The 23760-nt window shown below is 41.5% G+C and overlaps 1 protein-coding gene and 1 pseudogene across 1 annotated transcript in view; one reads left to right on the top strand and one right to left on the bottom strand.

Annotated features, from left to right (window-relative positions):
* The window catches only part of LOC126470331 (peroxisomal acyl-coenzyme A oxidase 3), a 200056-nt gene that overhangs the window by 18256 nt on the left and 158040 nt on the right, over positions 1–23760 (top strand). The window lies entirely within an intron of this gene.
* Positions 6037–6154, bottom strand: LOC126423722 (5S ribosomal RNA; annotated as a pseudogene).

The raw sequence follows: 23760 nt of genomic DNA, 5'->3' as shown, positions 1-23760 counted from the left end.
GGTAATAACTTCCTTGTGAGGGGTCACTTGATACTGGCAACAGAGCACGACTGATGGCGAATGGCTTTAGTAGTTACATACATTGAAAGCGAAGATCTAAAGCAGTGCAATAATTCCACAGGTACCGCCTATATCAAAATAGATCCAACGTATCGGACATTCATACACATTTTCCCTTTATTCTTTTGAGAGGCTTACGTTTAACAATACACAGGTAACTGCTCCCTATTTTTTTCTACGTCCTTCTGTTCCTGAGTGTCATCCAACTATCATACTTCTCTAGTCGCAGACTGTACCTCTGAAAAGGCGATGGAAGCTACTTTTATTTCTGGAACGGTCCATTTCAGCCAGAAACTCTTGAAGACTTGTTGTGTGTGTGTGTGTGTGTGTGTGTGTGTGTGTGTGTGTGTGTGTGTGTGTGTGCGTGTGCGTGCGTGCGTGAAAAAGTGTATCGTCGATGATTTTCTCAATATGTGTTGCAACATACCATACCGCCACCCTGGTTTCTCATATTGTAGTGTAATAATCGACAGTCAACATATCTGACATGGCGAACAGACTTTTGAGTCTATTTTGAATACAGAATTTTGGAATTTTAACAGCAATTTATAGAAAAAGGATCACCATCCGCCTTGCAGCGATTTCAATCTCGATGCTAGGTTTGTGGAGACGTGTGTTCTCGAGACCGTGGACTCTTAGTACGCAGCTGTCAGTTTATTTCCGCCGATATTTATCTCACTGCAAATTTTTGAGGCACGACACTACGCAGCTGTTAGTCAGCGCACGTTTCCGACGATATCTTATTGAGCGTTGACTTTGCAAGCGCTGAGTCAACATAGAGCAGATTATATCCCAACTGACAGCTGAATCAATGTTACGTCACAGCAGACAAGTGCGTCCGCATATGTTCGGTCTCTCACACTGATGGCGACTCAATGGATGTATCCTGTTCTTTGGAGAAGATATCTGAGGAGAAGAACTGATAAATATTGTAAAACACTTCGACAAAAATGAAATATGGATCTTCCAAGAATGAAGTGTTACATGAAATATAGTGTGTTAGGTAGAATACAAATTACTGATAAAATACCAATTTTCCTTTGCACAGTCCGACATGTGCAAAGCTTTGTAATATAGTATATATTACACACTGATATGTGGTTCTGAGTAGACAAGACGGGTTGCTGACGCAACTACTTAGACCCGAAGACGATCCTGACTGATCGAAAAAAGCAATCTAATTAAAAATGTGGAATTGAGACGGATCGATAAATGAGATTTATCTTCAATTTTGCAATAAGTGACAAATGAAACCGCGCTGCCGTTAAGTAGTTGGTATTTCCGTGAACATTGATATTTCCATGAACACAGTATCCTTTTGTAGAGAGGTATTCGTCGGTGTCCAGCTTAGACTGAACGAGAATGAAGCTGAAAATCAGAATTTGTCTCAAGTGATTTAAGAAAAAGAAACTGAAACTTTAAAGAGATGGGCAGACACGTGTTTAGATCCCCGTCTCATCCCGAGCAAGTGAAGCCATTAACATTGGTCAGCAGCGCTCCGTAGCAATCTTCGTATATTCCAGACAAGCAGAACATTTGCTTTTCGTTGTAGCAAATTGAGAAAAGAGAGTGACTCAATATGACAAACTTCCATCAGCGACAGGTTATTCTATTGCTGAGTGTTCGGAATTAGTTATTAGTGACTCTTAAATTTATTAGGTGTAGTGAGGGGAACAGTGATCCAGACCGATACCGGTAAATACGACTCATGAGAATACATCCCAACCAAAAAGTAATAGTGGAGGAAGACCAAACTTCATTGATTTGATTCGTAGAGAACTCAAGAACTGAATTCCATAAAGTTAACTCAAGCAAGTGACTTCAGAGCTCGGTAAGAATGTCGAAAATCCGATTTTTGAATTTACCTTTTGATTCACACGCAGAGCACCGGCAATAGGACGACAGACTCTAAACATCTGATCTGCTCCAAAAACGCAGAACATTCGTCAAGGACAATTGTTCCCTTTGTCTCCATAAACAAGTTAGGTTTCTATGTAGCGAGTACTACAGGAAACATAACGCGTCAGACTTCCTGCCTCCTGCCTTCAGTAACAGCGATGGCTCGGGGTGGGGTCCAGCATGTTACTTTTCCAGTTCTGGTACTTTCCAAGGACGCATTTGGTCCATGACGTATGTGACTGTTGGATGCTTCGTGTCGTACAAGCGTTGTTCCTTGACAAGTAAAATTGTTTCCTAAGATTACAGCCTCTGAATCAAACAACAAGCTCTACACAGGCAACTTTCGAAGAAAGAACGTCTATAATTAGACAATCCTGGCCCGTCTCCCTCTTCATTCATCAGACTCGAACATTGGTATTTGCTGTCTGTTTTAGAGCAGAGAATCAGATGCAGATGTTCCTTTAATCATTGCTGCTGCAACCACGAATGGAATGAAATTCTTCTAATCATGTCGCTAGTTGTTTGCATCCATCCATGAGCTAATAGTATTCGACCTGTATTCCAAACGTGGGCTGAAGACGTGTAAAATGCTGAAACAATTTTCGATTGCATTTTGATGATATGTAGCAAGAGTAGACGTCGCACTTTCGTAACGCTGCGTCTCCTTTTCCAGGGTCATTTTTCTCGAACTGCAGTCGCGTGTAGTCTGAGTTGTTGAACAGTGAGTTCTCACGCGACGGTATTTTCGCAGCATCTCGTCGTATGAGACTTTTCCTCGTACACTAGGTACATATCACCAAATTACGCGGGCAGACATCGGTATGTATTCAACTGAAGTCGGATACACAATCGATGTACGTTATTCACATGCTAATAAATGACGAGCAGGCAAAGATACATGCGCATTGTCTTGGCCAGTGGCCTCTTCACATTCAACAAACCCATTCAACAAACGTAACCCTCCGTGCAAGCTTTTGTGAAAATTGAAGAAGGAATGCTAATGTTATACGGACTTTGCACACAATTTGTTATTTTGCATATGTTCTAGATTGTTACTTGCGTCCATTTATGAGCTAGCGACTATACTTCTGATGTGCTGAATCGATGATACCTAACTGCTAGCGTGTAATTCCCCCTTTGGCCGTAATGACATCGCCGACGCGCCGTGGCATGGTCCAGGACACACCAGAAGCGTTTCGTGCCTGATTCACCGACGCCCACAATTTGTCGGAACTGTCTCCAAGACGCGCATCTCACTCGTTGACATCCAGATGTGCTCAAATGAACTGGGGCAGCGACATGTGTATGACACTGCCTCAACAATTCCTACACAAATACGAGCGACTGAGAGATAAATTGTCTTGTTGAAGATACTCGTTGCCTGAAGGACATGCACATGAGCATAGAGTAAGTCCTGTATCATCCACCGATGAGAGAAAATAGTAGGTGTATTAGAGGCCTCATTTCATCCCAACCAGTCGACGCCCACAAGCAAATACCTCCATCATCTGCTGAAGGGGTCCTTGCTGGGAAACGAAGTTCATCACATTATGTAGTTTGCAGCATACTTGTAAACTACACAGTCCAGTCATATTAATGTGGCCTTGTCCGACGTCCACGTGCTGTGACCGCACACAGACGCCAGGTGGCAGCAGTAGCAGTGTAAGGTATATAAAGTGTGAAGGGAAAACGCGAAAAACGTTGTTTTCATTGTCGTAATGCAGATACGGAGCGATTTACCTGATATCGAAAAGGGCGTGATCATTGGCTTTCGGGCCAAGGGTGGAAGCATTTCTGAAACTGCTACGTTTATAAACTGTTTGCGTCCCACTGTGGTTAAAGTATACCGTGCATGACGAAACAGCGCTATACAAAATACACCTCCCGTCCCCCATGCGGATCCTCTACGACCTGATTCCTTTCCCCCATCTGCTCGCCGGCCCGGGTGGCCGAGCGGTTCTAGCCACTACAGTCTGGATCCGCGCGACCACAACCTGCCTCGGGCATGGACGTGTGTGATGTCCTTAGGTTAGTTAGGTTTAAGTAGTTCTAAGTTCTAGGGAACTGAGGACCTCAGAAGTTAAGTCCCATAGTGCTCAGAGCCATTTGAACCAAACCATCTGCTCCTCTTCCTCGAACATATCCGCATCCTCTACACCTCTCACTGCCTTGATCCCCCTCATCCCCTGGTTGCTCCTCTCCTCTCCAACCCCCGCCCTCTGCTGCGCCTTCACCATTGTCCCCCCTACCCTTCACTTCTAACACTTCATCTCCTTTCCCAAGGTGGCTTCCATCGACTCCCCCTCCCGGATGATGCCCTCTCTCACTCCATTTATCCCTCCTATCAACTCTGATCCTCACCTCTCCCTCTTTTCCTCTGTCCTTCCCCGGGCTCCTTCTTCCTCCCCTTTCATTCTGTTTTTTTTTTCCCACCTACCCTCTCTTGCCTCCTTTCTCTACCCCGAGTCCTTTTTCCTCTCCCTTCCACTGCCTTTCCCCCTCCTTCTCGCGTCCGCCCACCCCCTTTTCTATATTCCCTCCTTCCATCGGCTCCCTCTTTTTTTTTCTTTTCCTCTCCTCCCCCTCCCCCTTTTCCCCCTCATAGGTCCGGGCCCTCCCCCCTCCCATCTGCTGCTGTGTCACCTGTATAGTGCTGTTATAAATGAGTGTTCAATGTTGTGCGTCCCCTGTCAGTGTCGCGAACAGCCACCATACTGTCACTAGTTGTGTTTTTATCTCGTGGGAACAGAAATCACACTGTCGCCGTGTTTTTTTTAATTGTGCATGTCTCCTTCCTGTGTGCCTTCATCTGCATCGTCAACACCATGTTTGTATTTTAAGTTCCGCAACTTTCCGCCATTTTACTGTTATTATCAAAGTCACCATTTTATCGCCTTTTTTATATTGTTTGTTCTCTCACCATTGTTTTGTTTAACTTTCTCTCGGCTGTAGAGCAGCGTATTAAGCTGCCATCAGCCCGCCCCTCCCCAGGTGGAGGGAATCGAAAATCAATAAAGAAAAAAAAACTATGCAAAACCGGCGCCAAGGCAACTGTGGGGCACCACGGGCCGTTGAGATGATAGTTGAAGAGACAACATCGCGGCTACAGATAACCTGCGAAAAACAATTATAGATTATGGCCTCTGATACATCGTGTATACGGATGGCGTTAACCCTCTCAGCATCAACTAAAGCTTGAAGACGATACACTGAAGCACCGAAACTGGTAGCCATACAATAAAAGACATCGTAAGGACGGCTGAAGGTGTTTCATTTTCCTACGTACGGGCCGCAGATGTCAGGGGAGAACAACGGCTGTGGAGACGTGTAGGGACGAATAAACGTGCAACTATTGAGTGGCTGACCGGCCAGATGAACCAATAGACTACCAACACTGTCTCCTCAACGGCCGTTCAGCGATCGTTGCTGCATGGTTCATGAACCCTTACTGATTGCTGTTCATCGATGATGGAGACTGGAATTTGGATGCCCCAGTACCGCAATTGGACGTCCACTGCGTGGTGATAAGTGATCTTTTCAGATGGATCACGTTTTATGTTCCATTGGATAGATGGCTGTTGGCACGTACGGCGTAAAACGTCTGAAAATAAAGAGTCCAGGCCGGAGGAGGAAGCGTTATAGCCTGGAGAATGTTTTTGTGGCATTCCGTTGGTGAACAGGTCATTCTGGAAGGCACAATGGATCAACTAAGTATGCATCTATCGTTGTGGACCTTGTGCACCCCTACATACAGTTTGTTTTTCCTCAGCTGGATACTATCTAGCAGCAGGACAATGCAACGTGTCACACAGCTCGCAGGGTACGTGCATGGTTTGGAGAGCACCAGAACTAAAAAAAACGAAACAAAACTCCTACCAAACAGGCAATGAAGGCCCATAGGTACCAACCGACCGCCGTTTCATCCTCAGACCACAGGCGTCATTGGATGCCGATAGGGAGGGGCATGTGGTCAGCACACCACTCTCCCAGCCGTATGTCAGTTTCCGAGACTGGAGCCGCTACTTCTCAATCAAGTAGCTCGTCAGTTTGCCTCACAAGGGCTGAGTGCACCCCGCTTGCCAACAGCACTAGGCAGACCGGCTGGTCACCCATCCAAGTGCTAGCCCAGCCCGACAGCGCTTAACTTCGGTGATTTGACGGGAACCGGTGTTACCACTTCGGCAAGGCAGTTGGCCCGAGCACCAGAACGAGTTTCAAAAATAGTTCAAATGCCTCTGAGCACTATGCGACTTAACTTCTGAGGTCATCAGTCGCCTAGAACTTAGAAATAATTAAACCTAACTAACCTAAGGACATCACACACATCCATGCCCGAGGCAGGATTCGAACCTGCGACCGTAGCGGTCGCTCGGTTCCAGACTGTAGCGCCTAGAACCGCACAGCCACTCCGGCCGGCCCAAAACGAGTTTACCATGCTCCCCTAGCCACTAATCTCCCCGGGTTTATACCCAATTGAGAATCTGTGGGACCACCTCAATCGTGCAGTTCGCAACAAGTATCGTCAACCGAGAAACCTGACGGAGCTGGTCACGGCACAGGAGTCGCCGTGGCTCCACATCCCTGTCGGAACCCTCCAGAACTTCACTGACTCTCTTTCTGCACGTCTCGCAGCAGTGTGCGCGGAAAAAGTTATCCTGCAACTCAGCACTCTCCGCATTAAAAAACATTGTCACAAAGGAAAGGAATGATAACTGACAGATAGATATCATAGGACTGGCCGGGATCGAACCTGATGTCTTATGATCAATAATCAGGCACTGTAACCAAGAAAGTAATTAATTCCTTGTGCTTTCTGTTAGGGTACCTTCTTGGTCATTGAGCATAATGTAAAATTAACTTTTAAAGTCGTCTCGCATGTTGGGTTGAATTGTTTTTAAACTAAATGCTGCTCCTATTACATTCAGCCACCGGGCTACGCTATCCCTCTGCTATAATCCATGATAGTCGATGGCGATAGCTGTCACTAGATCGTTATGTGAATCAGGCGGTTGCCGTTTGCCTCAGAGATGGTGTTCAGTGTACATTCGTGATATTGTGGCCAGTGACAAGACCAGTGCCTGCACGAAATCGGAGGGATTGAACATCGAATATTCTCGTCTTGGTAACAAACAAATACTCATATCGCAGTTCTTGCGGCCAGCATCAGGCTTGAAGACTTCCGTAGTCATGTTATACGCCGACTTATTCAAATGGCTCTGAGCACTATGGGACTCAACATCTGAGGTCATCAGTCCCCTAGAACTTAGAACTACTTAAACCTAACTAACCTAAGGACATCACACACATCCATGCCCGAGGCAGGATTCGAACCTGCGACCGTAGCGGTCGCGCGGTTCCGGACTGACGCGCCTAGAACCGCTCGGGCACACCGGGCGGCCCGACTTATTCCAATCGACCTTAAGATAAGGGTATTCTGTCTCAAAAATATATATTTAACTTAATTCCTCACGAGTATACTTTATGTTCCTGAAACAAAGTTATAAGTTGGTGGGGAATGCATGTTAATGAAGGTCGTAACCAGATATAATTTGGTGCTTAGAGTGTGTACTTTCATCTAGTAACCCACATCTGTATCGTGCATCCGCAGGCTTAAAGCTACATAAGATATTAATGTTTACTCCTAGTGTGACATAACTCGTCTCGAGATAAGAACTCATGCGTAATTCCCAAGTGTGCTCCAGCGTTTTACACACTTTACAGCAAGCATATCGTGACGTGAGAAACTTCCGTACCACTGACATCGGGTGTAGACTTAGGGTCGAGTATTGTCGCAGATTCCTCTAGAATTTAAGGCGAAAATCAGAGAGGCTTCCACAAATCAGTCTAAATAAATATTTAATGCCTCAGCCAAAAAATATATTGTAACTGGATACAAATAAAAGTCAGGTTAACAATACCCCAATAACGCATCGATCTTGAGTAACCTGTCCTCTCCCAATACAAAGGGAAAGGAGTAGGAAGAACAAAAGTTAGCGGTATGTAACACGTTACGCAAAGAAGAACGGAACTGGAATGAAGTTCCAGGGACTGCGAAAGCACTAGGATGTATAAAAACTGCCGTGTAAAAGGATATTTGAAACTGAAGATGTACAGTTGCAATAAAATACTTACGTTATTCAACTGAACTTGTCAACGAAGTGCTTGGTTCATTTCCCATTGTTTTCCAGTCACAGTTATTGAACTATGGGAAACTCCTCAACGAACAAGTCTGGCTTACCAAAAATCAAGGGCAAAGACATACGTAATCTCCTTCATTGATTTCAAAAAAGCATATGATTCGATCGATAGAGAATCTCTGTTATCAGTCCTGAAAGAAATGGGTTTGGATAAGAAAACAACTAATATTATAAAAGCGACCCTTACGAATACATTTTCGAAAGTTAAATTTATGGGCGAACTATCGGAACCCTTTGAAATAAAAACGGGAGTGCGACAGGGTGATGGGCTCTCACCGTTGCTGTTCAATTGTGCTCTTGAGAAAGTAGTCAGAGAATGGAACACAAATATTAAGAGTGGTATCAGACTGGGTTGCAAAAAGAAGAACTTTAAAGTAAATTGCATTGTTTTTGCAGATGATATGGCCCTGTTTGCTGAAACAATGGAAGAAGCACGGGAGCAAATCCTTGAACTAAAGAAACAAGCAGCTAAAATTGGTCTTCACATCTCCTCTGAAAAAACTAAGATATTGACAAACATCAAGCACTCATGTAAATACCTCAAAGTTCAAGAACAGAAGATTGAAATAGTAAAAGAATTCAAATATCTCGGAGAATGGATTACTTGGAATGCTGGGGAAAGCAAAGCAATGGAATCCAGAAAAAATAAACTTGAATTGGCCTTCCAACTAACAAAAAATACATACAACAAAAAATCCCTTTCATGGGGGTCCAAAATTACACATTACAAGACAGTGATTAAGCCAGAAGCACTGTATGCAGCAGAAACACTTAACATGAATTTCAAAGGCCAAATGGAGAAACTTGAGATAAAGGAAAGAAAAATTTTAAGAAAAATCATTGGGCCAAAATTTCAAGACAATAAGATTATATACATTAAAAATGAAACTCTCTACAAGAAAATTGAAAAACTTTCAGATTCTATGCGAAAAAGGAGAATAAATTTTTATGGTCATCTTCTCAGAATGAATTCCAACAGATTAACTAAACAAATCTTTGACTTCTTCCGTAACCGAAAAACGAAGCCCAACTGGTTTAAAGAAACTGAGAAAGACCTAGTGGAATTAAATATTTCAGAAAATTCACTTATTGATCGAACTGCTAAATTAATTACTAACGATCACAAAAGTCCAAATCCTTCATCTCGGAAGAAGAGAGGAGAAGAAGATCAGAAAGAATGAAGAAATACTGGGCCCTAAGAAAAGAACAACGCACAAAGAAATGATTGATCCAGCGTACCCCAAAGAGGGCGAAACGAAAGAAGAAGAACAAGTCTGAGATGGTATTGGTTCTACTTAAACGCACAGTTTCGATTCCTCCTGGAATGTTTCTTTCAATATGTTTCAGTATTGAAAAACATCACTTTTCTTACCAATTTAATCCAAGAACATTCCTAAAAGCGATCGTATGCGTTTTGAAACTGAACAAGAGAGCGTCTAGAGTATTTCAGAACGTAAAATTTCTATACGAAGGGAGCAATAAAATCATTACATATCACAGCCATTACTAAGTGTTTGAGGAGACAGAGAATGATTGAGACAATATCTTACACTTTCTATATTGTTCATTGTGTCTAATGCGTAATGCATTAACTATTATAACCTCACATTTAATAATTTAAAAAGGGTTGCATTCCATTTTATCATATTATTGCGAAACAGTCTTGAGTTTTTCCGTGTTTCAGGAAGACGAAATGGTAGGGCTTCAGTCTTTCAATTATTGTTTATCGGACATTTCAGATTTGTGAGGTGTACAACAGAGATATTGGTACATCTTATTAAGTATCTACAATGCCGTTGGCAATAAGAACCAGGAATCATCGGAAAACAAATGAGTCCGAGTCTGTGTTAGTATGGGTGAAAGGTGCTCTTAATTGTAGCAAGATTAAAGTTGTTGGTAATGTGACACATTATTATAAAATTTTTCATTGGGGATCTGGCGAAATTTAAAAATGAAAGGGAGAAAGAATTAACAGGAACTAGTATCCGAAAACATCACTGACGGATCTCAAGAGTGTTCTGTTTGCTCACTGTAATGAGTATCGCCACAGACAAGACACTCTAGGGTGTGAAAGTTGTTACTGTTTGACAGGTGAAGCGACACTAACGCTTCCAGCGGTGTGAGATCAGGTACTTACACCCGTTTAAAGATAATGTTTGTTTGTAATTATTTTCCACTTAATTAACAAAATAGTTATATATTTGTGTTTCGTGCATTCGTAAGTTACCAAGAAGTAAGAATTATCGTGAAATACGAGTAAAAACAGCCGAATCACACTGATTCAGTGACATAAGCTGCAACTCATTACATGAAGAAATACTTCCGAATATGCCAGCTTATTCCACTGCAAGCAAGGAATATAAACACATTTCATGCATGAGAAGCACATATTTCTGTTGTTATCTCTTGTTACTACCACAGGTACTTTCCTTGACACTTAAAAATTGTTTATGGAGTCCAATGATTCGCCCTTTCTTATATTTCATTCGACTTCCTAATACACGAATATTTTTGTAAACGTAATTACTTTTGTTTCAAAAGCGAACGTGTTGAAGATCCTTGCCCTTTGGGGCCCAGATTTAGCAAAAGTTGTTTATCCTGTGCTGGGAAACAGTGTTATTGCTTTTGACTATTTATTATTACGTCTATGCGGTTTTCCCCTTTGCTGCAGTTGTGGTGGCTTATTTGGTATGTTAAACAATGTGCGTATTATATTCCATATAAGCTAGGTGTCCTTCGTTCCACATTCACTGATTAGGCTGAAAATATAGCGAACAAAACTCCGCTTTATTGGATAGATATACGATGTCTTTCTGTAAAACGTCATCAGTTCTTCTGGTATTTACCAACAGGTTTTTGTTATGAAACGAAAACGATATTACTCAACAAATGTCTGTGCGTTACGAGTGAATCGTAAATAAACAATCCCGCAATGCACCGTTTCGTATTTCCCAGCGTCCTTAGGAAATTAAATAATCGCAAATGTGGTGTAATTTTTTAGTTGTTGTCGATTTTTATATCACTACATACGCTCCCTGTTGTAAAAACTATATTACAAATCAATATAAACGTTATTATTCGCACTTACCCGATATGGTATTCAGAAGTGTCGGTTGCTGGCCGCATGGGGCGCTGCTATCGCTGGGCGTAACAAAAACTAGACGGAGTGTCGCGACTTATTTCAGAATGTGGTATCACATTAACGAGCCTTTCCTATAACTTCACAAGATTATTCAGATTTAAGAAAAACTGTTTAAATCCTGCAGGATTCGCTGATCTTCAGTACAATCTAGGAAATATGCAAACTGATCATCTGTGCGCAGCGTCCATATGATATTAGCATTCCTTCGTCAAGTTTCACAAACATCGCACGAAGGCGTCAGATTGTGTTGTGTAAGATGGTACGAAGAGAGTGTTTGAATCTTTCCCTGCTCGTCATTTGTTAATCTGTGACTAACATTGGTACATTGTGCGTCTGAATGTAGTCGAATTTACTACGTGATACCTGTCCGCGCAATTTAGAGCTGTGTACCTAGATTATGAGGAAAGGTCTCGTGCTACGAGTTGCCAGAAAAGTATTGTAGCCAGTGAAATTCGTAGCCAATAATTCAGACTGCTTGCGACCGCAGTTCCAGAAAAATGACCGAGTAAACTTTCAAGAGACGCCGGAAGTGCCCGATCTTCTGTGCTGCCCATTGTCCAAATGTAAGCGAAAATCTTTTTTATCATTCTACACAGGGACAAGGAATCTTTTATAATACATTAATCATTAGTTTCTTTTTCTGTATTATGTTATTTCTGTGAGCTTCTCTACTAAATCATAAGTGTATCAATCCTACTTACGAAAATGTGGAAGCCAAAAAACATTCTGCCATCTTGTAAAGGAGGAAAAAGAATTTATTTCTACAATAGCTCTAAGGAATCAGTTTTTAGTGGAAAAGTGGCAATTTTTTCGCACACTGCAAATTGAAAAATCTTAGTCAACATTGATTATTTAAGCTGCAGATCAATATTACTAGATTCGTGGCGTTCTAAAATGTTACGAACTTGAGATACTTATTTTGTGACAGAACTTTTAAAAGGTGGTGATTAGTGTCCTGCAGAAGCAGTCGAATAGTAAACTACGTCCGTTTGCATCCACTTTCAATGTTTTGTTCGTTCCATAGCGCTGTCGAAGCAATGAATGGTTTTCCTACTGATGATTGACTGCTCATTTACATAAGCGCTTGTCCCCACCCGTTCTTTCTGCGTGTCTGTCATGACATCTCCTTTTGACTTAAGGCTGTACAAATGGGGAAAGAAAATAATGTTTTTGGAAACTTCCCTGTACGCCATTTCACCGTGAATCGTGAAGCTACATTCATTGTGCTCATGCTTTACATTATTTGAAAGCTGTGTACCTGTGGCTATCCAAGAGTTCACCAAAATACACGTGAACAACATGAAACGCTACATAGGAAGTATTATCCCAGTAACATGTTTCATTCATGTTTCGCTTATCTCATTTTATTGTAAAACTCTCATTAACCCGAAATTGTAAAATTACGATTGCAGTTACTACCAATTCACAGTTCCCCCAATTTGGTATTGTCACTATAGGGTGTAAAACAGGATATTTTGTACTTATTCTGTATTGACGAATCATTGGAGATCTTATTATCCTAACTAGTGCATAAACTTTAATTATGACTTCCTTTGAATAAAATATGGAGTAGCAAAATTTGCGATGGATTAGTAACAATGTAACATGTTGCTCCCTTTAGGGTTCTACGGTTAAACGACACCATAACCAGGCACCTGATAAATATCACATTTTTGGAGAGATGGAAATGTTACTTTTCTATAAGGAAGGAGGAGGGAATACAAAGATTTAAAGTCCTGTCGGCATTGAGGTCGTTGGAGACGGGATCGGAAAAATACTAGGAGGTAGAGAGACTATCGTTCAAACGGATATTTGAAACTAAAGGCATACAATTGCATGAAGTACCTAAAAGATTCAATTGGACGCGTCAACGAAGTGCATTTTTCTTCTTCCATTGCGTTCCAGTCACTTATATATGGCTCTTGAAGTACGGGAAACTCCTCAGCGAAGAAACGTTCTTTGCGCCACTTCTCTGTGAATCGTGTAAGCTACATTCAGTGTGCTCATGCATTAAATTATCTGAAAGCTGTGTACCTATAGCTACTTGAGCGTTCATCAAAATCCATATGAACGAAATAGAACACTCCGTAGGAAATATTATCTCAGGAACATGTTTCATTCGTGTCTGGCTCACCTTATTTTATTTCTAATCCTAGATTACTAAACCCTCGTAAAACTTAAGATTTCTGCTGGCACCAATTCGTGGTTCCCGCCAATCTAGTTTTGTCAGTGGAGGGTGTAAAACAGGACATTTTGTACTTATTTTGTATATGACATACCACTGGAGACCTTATAACCGTAACTAACTAGGGTGTAAACTATAGATCGTGACTTCCTTCGAATAAAATATGAAGTAGTAAACTTTGTGATGGTTTAGTAACAATAACATTTTCAATCCTTTAGTATTTTAAGGTTAAGCGATACCCCATCCAGGCACCTAATCAATAACAGATTTCTGATGAGATGGAAATGTTATTTTTCTTTAAGGAAAGAGGAAGGAATACAAATATTAAAACTCTCGTAGGCGTTAAGGTCATTAAAAGCAGGACACAAGCTCGGAATGGGAAAGGATAGTGAAGGGAAACGACCGTGTTATTTGCAAACAAATTTTTCCAACATTTGCCTTAAAACAGATTTATGGAACGATAGAAAGCTAAGTCTGGGTGTCCAGATTGGAATATGAACTTCCGTCCTTGCGAAAGCGAGTCCATTGTCTTACAATAGCATCATGTCGCTCGGTCCGTTAAGATATTTTGTGATGCCGCACTAAGAGTTCTTAAAAAAATCAGACCTCAAAATTTTCCAGGTTTTCTGTGGTTTTAGTTTTCCTTTGCCTTCGATGTTCTATTTTCTACTTTCACTCCAGTAAAACAATGGTTGGATATCCATACTTACATTATGATTCTTACGTGCCTCAAAACTGGAAGAATTTGTAATGATTTATTATCCCAAGGACCAAGGACTCGGGAATGAGAAGATGACGTAGTTGTTGTTTATCTGCATTGAAGAATGTATACTATATCCTTCAATAAATGAAAAGGAGATACCTCCACAGAAAACTTCACTAGTGAAACGATATCAGAGCAGAAAAACTTGTGCGCAGAATAGCAGAACAGAAGCAGAAAGACTCACTATTCTATTACATAAAACTTCTATAATGTACATACCATCTTAAGTGATTGCAGGAACGACGTAACAAATAAAAAAAAAATACGAGTGCAAATCAGAAAGTCTTTATCCCTATATTTTACTAGCCAAAGTAAGGTAAATACAGGTAATGACAAATATACAACACATTCTACGTACCTTACACTATTTTTCTACATAATCCCCATGCCGACTCACACATTTGTTCCATGGAAGTTATGAATTTGAGACGTCCCTGCTGTAGAATTCGTCCGACTGACTATGGAACCACCGTCGGACTGCTGTCTTGGCTTCGTCACTTTTGAATCACTGACGAGAGAAGGTGGAATGTAAGACCGAGTATATGGTACTCATACTGTTTAGAACCGTGACTTACTCCTCACTCAAAAGAAGAAACTTTAATCAGAAGGCGGGAGCCAATGTGTGAGATCACTTTAGGAGTTTCCGTTGACACTGTGGAAAACTTTGTTTTATCAGTGCTGTAGACATTGTGCTTTAAACAGATACTTCAGTCTGAGTTTTTCAAATGTTTTATAATATTTCCCTACATTAAATCTATTGAAGGCCGCGAGTCGAACTACTGACATTGCCATTGACTGAGTCAGTATTTTCATGTTTCGAAAATACATTATGAAATATTTTCCAGCGGCTTTCTTATCTTTACTGAACCGATAGCTCAATGCTAGTTTTTCTGCACACGAAAAACACAAGTTTCCCAAACTCTTTATTTATCTCGAATGCTTTTTTGTCCAGATCAATTACATACCGTCTCAGCACTTCTGTGTGACGATCGGTAAATGTCTTTAAATCTGTCTACGTTTCGAGGATACCCCTAAAACAAAAGTTTTATCCCTAAATTTAAAGATGTATTATTTTTTGAGGCATCTCTTTAAAAAATTTCTACAACAATAGCCTTCTTACGACTTCCCCGTTGAGGCCACATCCTTATTACAAACAACTCCGTAGTGTTGGGTCCGGTAGGTTTTGTTTATTTCCTGCTGCATTTACACTGGAGGTTTTATCTCTTACTTCATTAATAGTTGCATTGATTCCTTCCTTATCCCAGGTTCCCGTGTCACTTTTTCTGGTAAAATTTCTTGGCATTATGTTTACAAAGCATACAGCATTGATGGATGGACAGCCATACATTAGGATTTAAATTTTAAAAAAATTGCATCCACAGTCCAGTTTCAAAATCAAATATTAAATAACGGCAAAAGCTATTAACAAAAAATGCCTTCTCGAAAATATCTCGGGTAAGATGACGAACTAGCGAACGTTGTCATCTTACCCCACGCCGCCATTTCGGTTTTAAACTTTATTATTATTAGACTAGTTTATCGTCGACCACCTACACCATACATTGTTCAAAAAAGGTTCAAAATGGCTCTGAGCACTATGGAACTTAACTTCTGAGGTCATCAGTCTCCTAGAACTTAGAACTACTTAAACCTAACTAACCTAAGGACATCACACACATCCATGCCAGAGGCAAGATTCGGACCTGCGACCGTAGCAGTCGCACGGTTCCAGACTGTAGCGCCTAGAACCGCTCGGCCACTCCGGCCAGCACCATACATTGTTCTTTAAATTACAAATTGTATTTTGAGAATAGTTTATGGAAGAGCATAAACAGCTTGCCACAGTCGAGTAATTTCTTACGCCGCGAACTGCGAAGTTCAAAAATTACAAATGCACATAAATAACACACCTTTGTTGTTAACTCCTCGCAAAGCAATCAGTCCCGAAGTTCCGTACGGCGAACTTCGCATCGCATCGCCCGAGTCTCAGAAACTGCTTGTAGAGGTGCTGCTAATCCAAGAATGCGTCTGAGAAATACTGTGTTCGTCATCTTCGCCACTTTACCCCACTTTCCCCTACAAGAATTCAATCAACGTCGTTACATGTAACTTACGGTATAAGTGTCTCCTGTATATCGCCGTCGATACGAGTCTTTGTTATTTCCATCAAAAGACGGTTGTATTAGGCTTTTTTGCTCTATTTTATATGCATTGTACATTTTAATATCATTCTGATTAAAGTAAATAACGAGATTATTCCTCGATAGATTCTCTAATAAAATACTTAAGTTGGGCGCCATTGAAACAGGCTTGTTCTTTGAACTGACGCATTTTTTACTAACTTGATGGAAACGAGTGTATAACTCAAAGCAAACCCCAAGAATGAGGGAAGCCTTGTTCATCACCGGTCAGCCGTGTGAGATGCCACTCTTTCCTAACCTCTATGGAAATAAACGCACCGAAACGTTTTAACTCATCCTGCAGCTGCAATAGGCGAGCTTCGCCTCCCATTTCGATAGTTGATGGTACCTGCTCTAAGATGTTTCAGATAAAGTCAGCATTTAGCAAATGGGGAGCGGAACGTGAAAGTTAGGGAATCTTATTAACACTCACATTCCAGCTAGTATTCAGCCTGTTGAGAAGCGTGCGTTATGCTGTTGCATAATGGCACTACCTACGCCGTGAAGAGATATCATATTGATCAATTCTGCTCGAGCTTCTTTTTCTGTAACAAAGACCAAGAAATGAAAGGTCAGTGTCACAGCTAATGTCATTATAATATCTGACGGTTACAGGACAAAATACACATATTTAAAAGCTGTAAATTAAACTAAATACTTAAGGTTACAAGTAATAATAACTTAATTTGGAAGATCACATAAATAACGTTGTGGGGAAAGCAAACTAATGACTGCCAAGACTGTAAAGAACACTTAGAAAATGCAACAGGTCTACGAAAGAGAAGGCTACGCTTGTTCACTCCCTTCTGGAGTACTGCTGTGCAGTATGGGATCCACACCAGGTAGGATTGACGAAGGACATCGATAAAGTTCAAAGAAGTGAAACTCGTTTCGTATCAGCGCGAAACAGTCAAGATATGATACGGTACACGAACTGGGGTGGTAATAATTAAAACAAAGGCGTTCGTCGTTGCAGCAGGATCTCATGAAACTTCAGTCCCCATACTTCTTCTGAGAATGTAAAAAAAAATTTGTTGGCCCCCACCTACGTAGGGAGGAATGATCATCAGAATAGAATAAGAGCAATCAGAGCGCTCACAGAAAGTTTCAAGTGTTCATTTTACCTAAGCGGTGTTAGAGAGTGCAAATAGATTGAATGTGTTTCAGTGAACCCTCTTCCAGACACAGTGCTGTGAATTACAGGGTAATATGTAGATGTACATGTAGACTTATGGTACCAGCTGGGTGAATTTACTGTAATGTCATTTTTTAATTCATGTAACCACAGTCTGCGCAATGATAGAGGAAAGCAATACGTCCCCATTTCGCATCAAACTGAGACACTTTTTCTACAACTGGGGACCTGAGGTGTATGGTACAAATGACGCTGTTACTTATGTTCAGAATTATTTACTAACTGCTGCCACTAATGGTTCAAATGGCTCTGAGCACTATGAGTCTTAACATCTGAGGTCATCAGTCCCCTAGACTTAGAACTACTTAAACCTAACTAACCTAAGGACATCACATACAGCCATGCCCGAGGCAGGATTCGAACTTGCAACCGTAGCAGCAGCGCGGTTCCGGACTGAAGCGCCTAGAATCGCTCGGCCACAACGGCCGGCTGCCACTATTGCTTTCAATACTAAAGTAAATAATAATTTTAAAATTACCATTCTCTGACTTATAACTACAGGAAAAATGCCTGTTTTAGTAAAAAAAGCTCATTTCCTGTTTTAATAAAAGTGGCATTAGTAAGAATTAAATTAATATGTTTACTGACTTGACTACAAGCTGACTAGAGATTTCACCCCATCGACGCAAAAAAGAAAAAGTTACTGCTCCCACGACTGGGATAGCGGAATTCGAATCAACAACTGCCCGTCCGGACTTGAGTTTTCCGTAATCGTCCCAAGCCACGTTAATTGAATGCTTGGATGTTTCCTTTTGTAAGCCCACTGTCGCTATAGTAACTCAAGCTTATCCGATTAGGTGTTGTCCCTAACGAGATAGTCGGTAAACCCTAACTTCGCTTCCTTCTATTTCTTCGGGTATCATAGGAGCTTATAATTTATGTGTATGCTTATATTTTGAGTTAACTGTTCTTCATATTCTTTGTTCTTCGTTACCGATTGTTGCAACAAAAATAAATCAACAATAAATTAGCTGTATCACTCAGGTGGCTACTTCTTACCGATTAGAGTTAACAGTTTGTAATTACACTGGTAATGCTCACAGTTCGTTCACGAATAAATAATATTCACGTGCAAGCACGTGCGACTGTTCCTTGCCTGAGTAGTAGAATCCGGAAGACCCAGCACAGGGTAAAGAAATCGAATCTCCAGCGTGACTAAGCTTACTTTTTCCGTAATGGCACTTCCTTTGCTCTTGCAGAGTTTCAGTCGTGCTGTTTTTACTGCATTTACCGCGTAACTAGTGGCACTGAAATTGCCTTCGTAACGCCAGAAAGGGATTACTCTCCGCCACAGCCAATGTCCACTCCTCTCTTTGCATGCCTGTGTTATCCGTAACGTCCCGAAGTTTAGCGGCAAGGACAATCGAAACTATACTAGGCGATTTCGTGTCATACATTGAAACTATTGTAACTCTACCAACTTCCGTTCGTTTACACTGATTTACCCTACTTGCTTCTTTGTTTCTCTCTCTTTATTCTCGCGATGGTAAATCAAAGATTCTCTCGGACCAAGAGGGGTATTACAATGGTTGAGGTCCTGGCCTTGCATTCGAAGGAAGTGTCGTTCAATTGCCATATGACCATCCAGATTTTATTTACATTACATAATGCGACTGACAGGATAGCTCCTTTAAAAGGGCCACGACCGTTGACTGTCCTATCCTTGACCAATTCCAGACGATAAACCCTAAACTACCATCTTTCTTCTTTTCTAGTCCTGTACATTAACTGCGATAGGTTAGGGACACGCAGTCGGTGCCGTGGCATCCAGTTGAAACACTTGGACCAGGCTATTGAGCAACACGAAATTATTATTATCATGCTTTTAAATACCGGTAAATTTACGACGTGCTCGTACGCACAGCGGTCCAGCTTGAGAGACAGGGAGGTTAGCCAGACCCAGATCGAATCCTTCCAGGTGTTAATGACCGTGGGCTGGTACACCAGCCAGCCTGAGCGTGGCTTTTAGGCAGTTTCACACCTTCATGTAGGCAAATGCTGGGGTTATCCCCAAATTCCGCCTTAGGCAGTAGGGTACACATGAGTTAAAATTCTGTAACACACAGAACAACGTTTACAAGTACCGCAGGCAGATGGTACACACGCCTCTCCTGCTTCAAGTGACGTTGACGACTGTGGTGTGGGAAGGACGTCCGGCCCGTAGTTGTAAAACTACCGTAGGTTACCGTAGACTACCATAAGTAAGTGTAGACTAAAGTAGTTTTTCTAGTAGCTTTGGTCAGTTAAGGTCATACCCGCGTTACCTCTATGTTAGGTGTGTTGCGTACCTATCGGACATTACTTCATAACGATCGCTGTCTTTAGGTATGTGATGAGTGTCTTACTAGATTCCCCTAAAAATCGTAAGCGGTCAACCGCCTCGAAATTGAGTGAAGATATATAAAGGACCAGATAATCTACATAACATTTTTATTTTACATAGTTATCCTGCTGTCTGTTACTTAAGAATTAACGGTATTTATAACAAAACTGAAATTGTCAGTGTTTAATTCACATTTTTTTAGAAAATTGTTGTTTTGTGACGGGAAGCAGAGGAATGTTGTAGTAAAAATAAAGAAAACAATACGGATTTATCATATAGCGCTAGAAAACGTAATTTCCTTAACAAAAAAGTAAAATAAATCTCAAAACAAAAGTATACCAAACATCGCTTCAGTACTTCGTCGAAATTATATAAAACATGTTTCTGTTGTCCATAAACAACTTTCGCCTTTGTCAATAATAACAGGAAGCTCTTACCTTTCGTCATGAAGACGAAAGTTCTACTGAGTACAAAATAACAACAATAATTAAACACACATTTTTATATTTGTACATGAAAATTTTGGTTGCACCACAAGTAACTGCTTTGATTACATAATAGCGCTAAAGTTACACAATGAACTAACTTTCATTACTTATAAAATGCTATTTATGTTCCTTAAGGATATAGCCGGTCGCAGGTTCGAATCCTGCCTCGGGCATGGATGTGTGCGATGTCCTTAGGTTAGTTAGGTTTAAGTAGTTCTAAGTTCTAGGGGGGTGATGACCTCAGATGTTGAGTCCCATAGTGCTCAGAGCCATTTGATTTGATATAGAATACGCAGTGGACTAACACTGGATGGTGTGTGGTTCTAATTATGTCCAACGCAAAGAAACAAAAGAACGAAGAGAAGTTATCGGCTCCCATTTTCTCTCTTGCGCATCTGTTTACATTTCTTTCCCTGCCAATTCTGCCGGTAATCCAACCATTTACTACGCCATTCATGTAATGTAGCAAACCTCTAATCTGACCACAAAGTCAAATAATAAAATAAAATATGCCTAAACCCGAAAAAGCGAATCCCGTCCTAGACGGGATACATGTTGGGGAAAAGAAAGAAAGAAAGAAAGACTAATAAATTTATAGGTTTGTAGTTTGACAAAGTTTTAATACTCTTCATTTAGAGCTAGTTACCAGTATATAAGAGGCATTTCGAACAGAATGTATTTCTCCATTTTAACCATGATTTCCTAAAATATCAGTCATGCGGAACCCAACTGCTGCTTTTCTGACATGACATCCTGAAATCCGTGTATCAACGCAGTCAGGTAGAAACAGTATTTATCAATATCCGAAAAGCATATGACTAAATACAACATCTCACTTATTTTCAAAATTTAGGATCGTATGGGATATCAAGCGAAGTTTTCGACTGGACTGAGGATTATTTGGTAAGGAGAACGCAGCACGTTATCTTGGATGGAGAGCCATAGACAAATGTAGAAGTAACGTCAAGCGTGCCTCAGGGAAGTATGTTTGGACCTTTGCTGTTCATGTTGCCTATTAATGACACTGTGGACAATATTAATGGTAACCTCAGACTTTTCGTAGATAATGCAATTGGCTATAATAAAGTACCGTCTGAAAAAGCAGACAGATCTAGATACAGTTGTTAAGGCTTATGTGACCACTTGCTGACAAATTTCCTGTTGGCTGCTGTCTCGGTTTCTTCGGCTGACTTCTATTTGGTTATTTTTCTGATGTTTCGCCAGCAGTGGAGGATGAAGCTTTGATAATTCCAGTGATTCGTGCTGGCTAAACGCCAGAAAAATTGCCAAAGAAACGTCGACCAAACAACCCGTGACAGACGCCAACAGGCAATTTGTTAGATCTGGATAAGATTTAAAACTGCTTCAAAGACTGGCAACTTGCTTTACAGGTTTAGAAAAGTAAAATTGTGCACTTCACAGAACGAAAAAATGTAGTATCGTATGATTGTTACATCAATGAGTCACAGTTGGAATTGGCAACTGTCACAAATACCTGGGTGTAACTCCCTTGCATGAAATGGAACGATCACATAGGCTCTGTCTTGAGTAAAGCAGGTAGCAGACTTCGGCTGATTGTTAGAATACTAGAGAATGCAATCAATCTGCAAAGGAAATTGCTTGCGAAACACTCCTTTCATCAATTTCAATAATATTGCTCAAGTGTCCATACCAAACGGTACCAACAAGGGCTTCTGAATCTATTAATGAAAGGGTGACACGCGTGGTCACAGGTTTGTTTGACGCGTAGGAGTGGGCCACAGAGATGCCGGAAAATTTAACTGACAGACGCTTGAAAATGGACACAAGCTATCCCGCAGGGATCATAAAGACAAGATTGGACAGATTACAGCACACTCGGAGACAGTTAAGCACTCATTTTTCTCTCACATTTTTCGTGAATGGATCAAGAAAAATCCGTCAAAAAAAGGTGTAGTAGGAAGTACCATCTGCTAAGCATTTCACAGTGTTTAAAGAGTGCAGATGTAGATGCAGATATTTGCATAAGGTTTATATACCCCTTAAAAACTGTATTTGTGTCTTACAACACCGTCTGTCAAGACTTCCTCGTGGGCAACCACCTCATGTGAGAAGCCCTAGATTGCAACCAGTATTACTCTGTACTTCATTAATATATAATACGCCCAGGCTTTTTCCCTGGAGCACAACAGAAATTACTTCTTTGTCTGTGGGTAACACAGTGACCAGAATAACGTGCTGCTCTCTCCCTCGGCAAGTACACTACTGGTCATTAAAATTGCTACACCAATATTCTACAGATGATAAACGGGTATCCATTGGACAAATACATTATACTAGAACTGACATGTGATTACATTTTCCTGAGAAATCCGTACCCAGAACAACCACCTCTGGCCGTAATAACGGCCTTGCTACGCCTGGGCATTGAGTCAAACAGAGCTTGGATGGCGTGTACAGGCACAGTTGCCCATGCAGCTTCAACACGATACCACAGTTCATCAAGAGTAGTGACTGGCGTATTGTGACGAGCCACTTGCTCGGCCACCATTGACCAGACGTTTTCAATTGGTGAGAGCTCTGGAGAATGTGCTGGCCACGGCAGCAGTCGATCATTTTCTGTAACCAGAAAGGCCCATACAGGACCTGCAACATACGGTCGTGCATTATCCTGCTGAAATGTAGGGTTTCGCAGGGATCGAATAAAGGGTAGAGCCACGGGTCGTAACACATCTGAAATGTAGCGTCCACTGTTCAAAGTGCCGTCAATGCGAACAAGAGGTGACCGAGACGTGTAACCAATGGCACCCCATACCATCACGCCGGATGGTACGCCAGTATGGCGATGACGAATACACGCTTCCAATGTGCGTGCATCGCGATGTCGCCAAACACGGCTGCGACCATCATGATGCTGTAAACAAAACCTGGATTCATCCAAAAAAATTCGTGCACCAAGGTTCGTCGTTGAGTACACCATCGCAGGCGCTCCTGTCTGTGATGCAGCGTCAAGGGTAACCGCAGCCATGGTCTCCGAGCTGATAGTCCATGCTGCTGCAAACGTCGTCGAACTGTTCGTGCAGATGGTTGTTGTCTTGCAAACGTCCCCATCTGTTGACTCAGAGATCGAGAAGTGGCTGCACGATCCGTTACATCCATGCGGATAAGATGCCTGTCATCTCGACTGCTAGTGATACGAGGCCGTTGGGATCCAGCACGGCGTTCCGTATTACTCTCCTGAACCCACCGATTTCATATTCTGCTAAGTCATTGGATCTCGACCAACGCGAGCAGCAATGTCGCGATACGATAAACGGCAATTGCGATAGGCTACAATCCGACCTTTATC

The sequence above is a fragment of the Schistocerca serialis genome, chromosome 1, assembly GCF_023864345.2.
Source record: "Schistocerca serialis cubense isolate TAMUIC-IGC-003099 chromosome 1, iqSchSeri2.2, whole genome shotgun sequence".
Lineage (NCBI taxonomy): Eukaryota > Metazoa > Arthropoda > Insecta > Orthoptera > Acrididae > Schistocerca > Schistocerca serialis.
The sequence above is the reverse complement of the archived record's forward strand: the minus strand, read 5'-3'. Positions and strand labels throughout refer to the sequence as shown.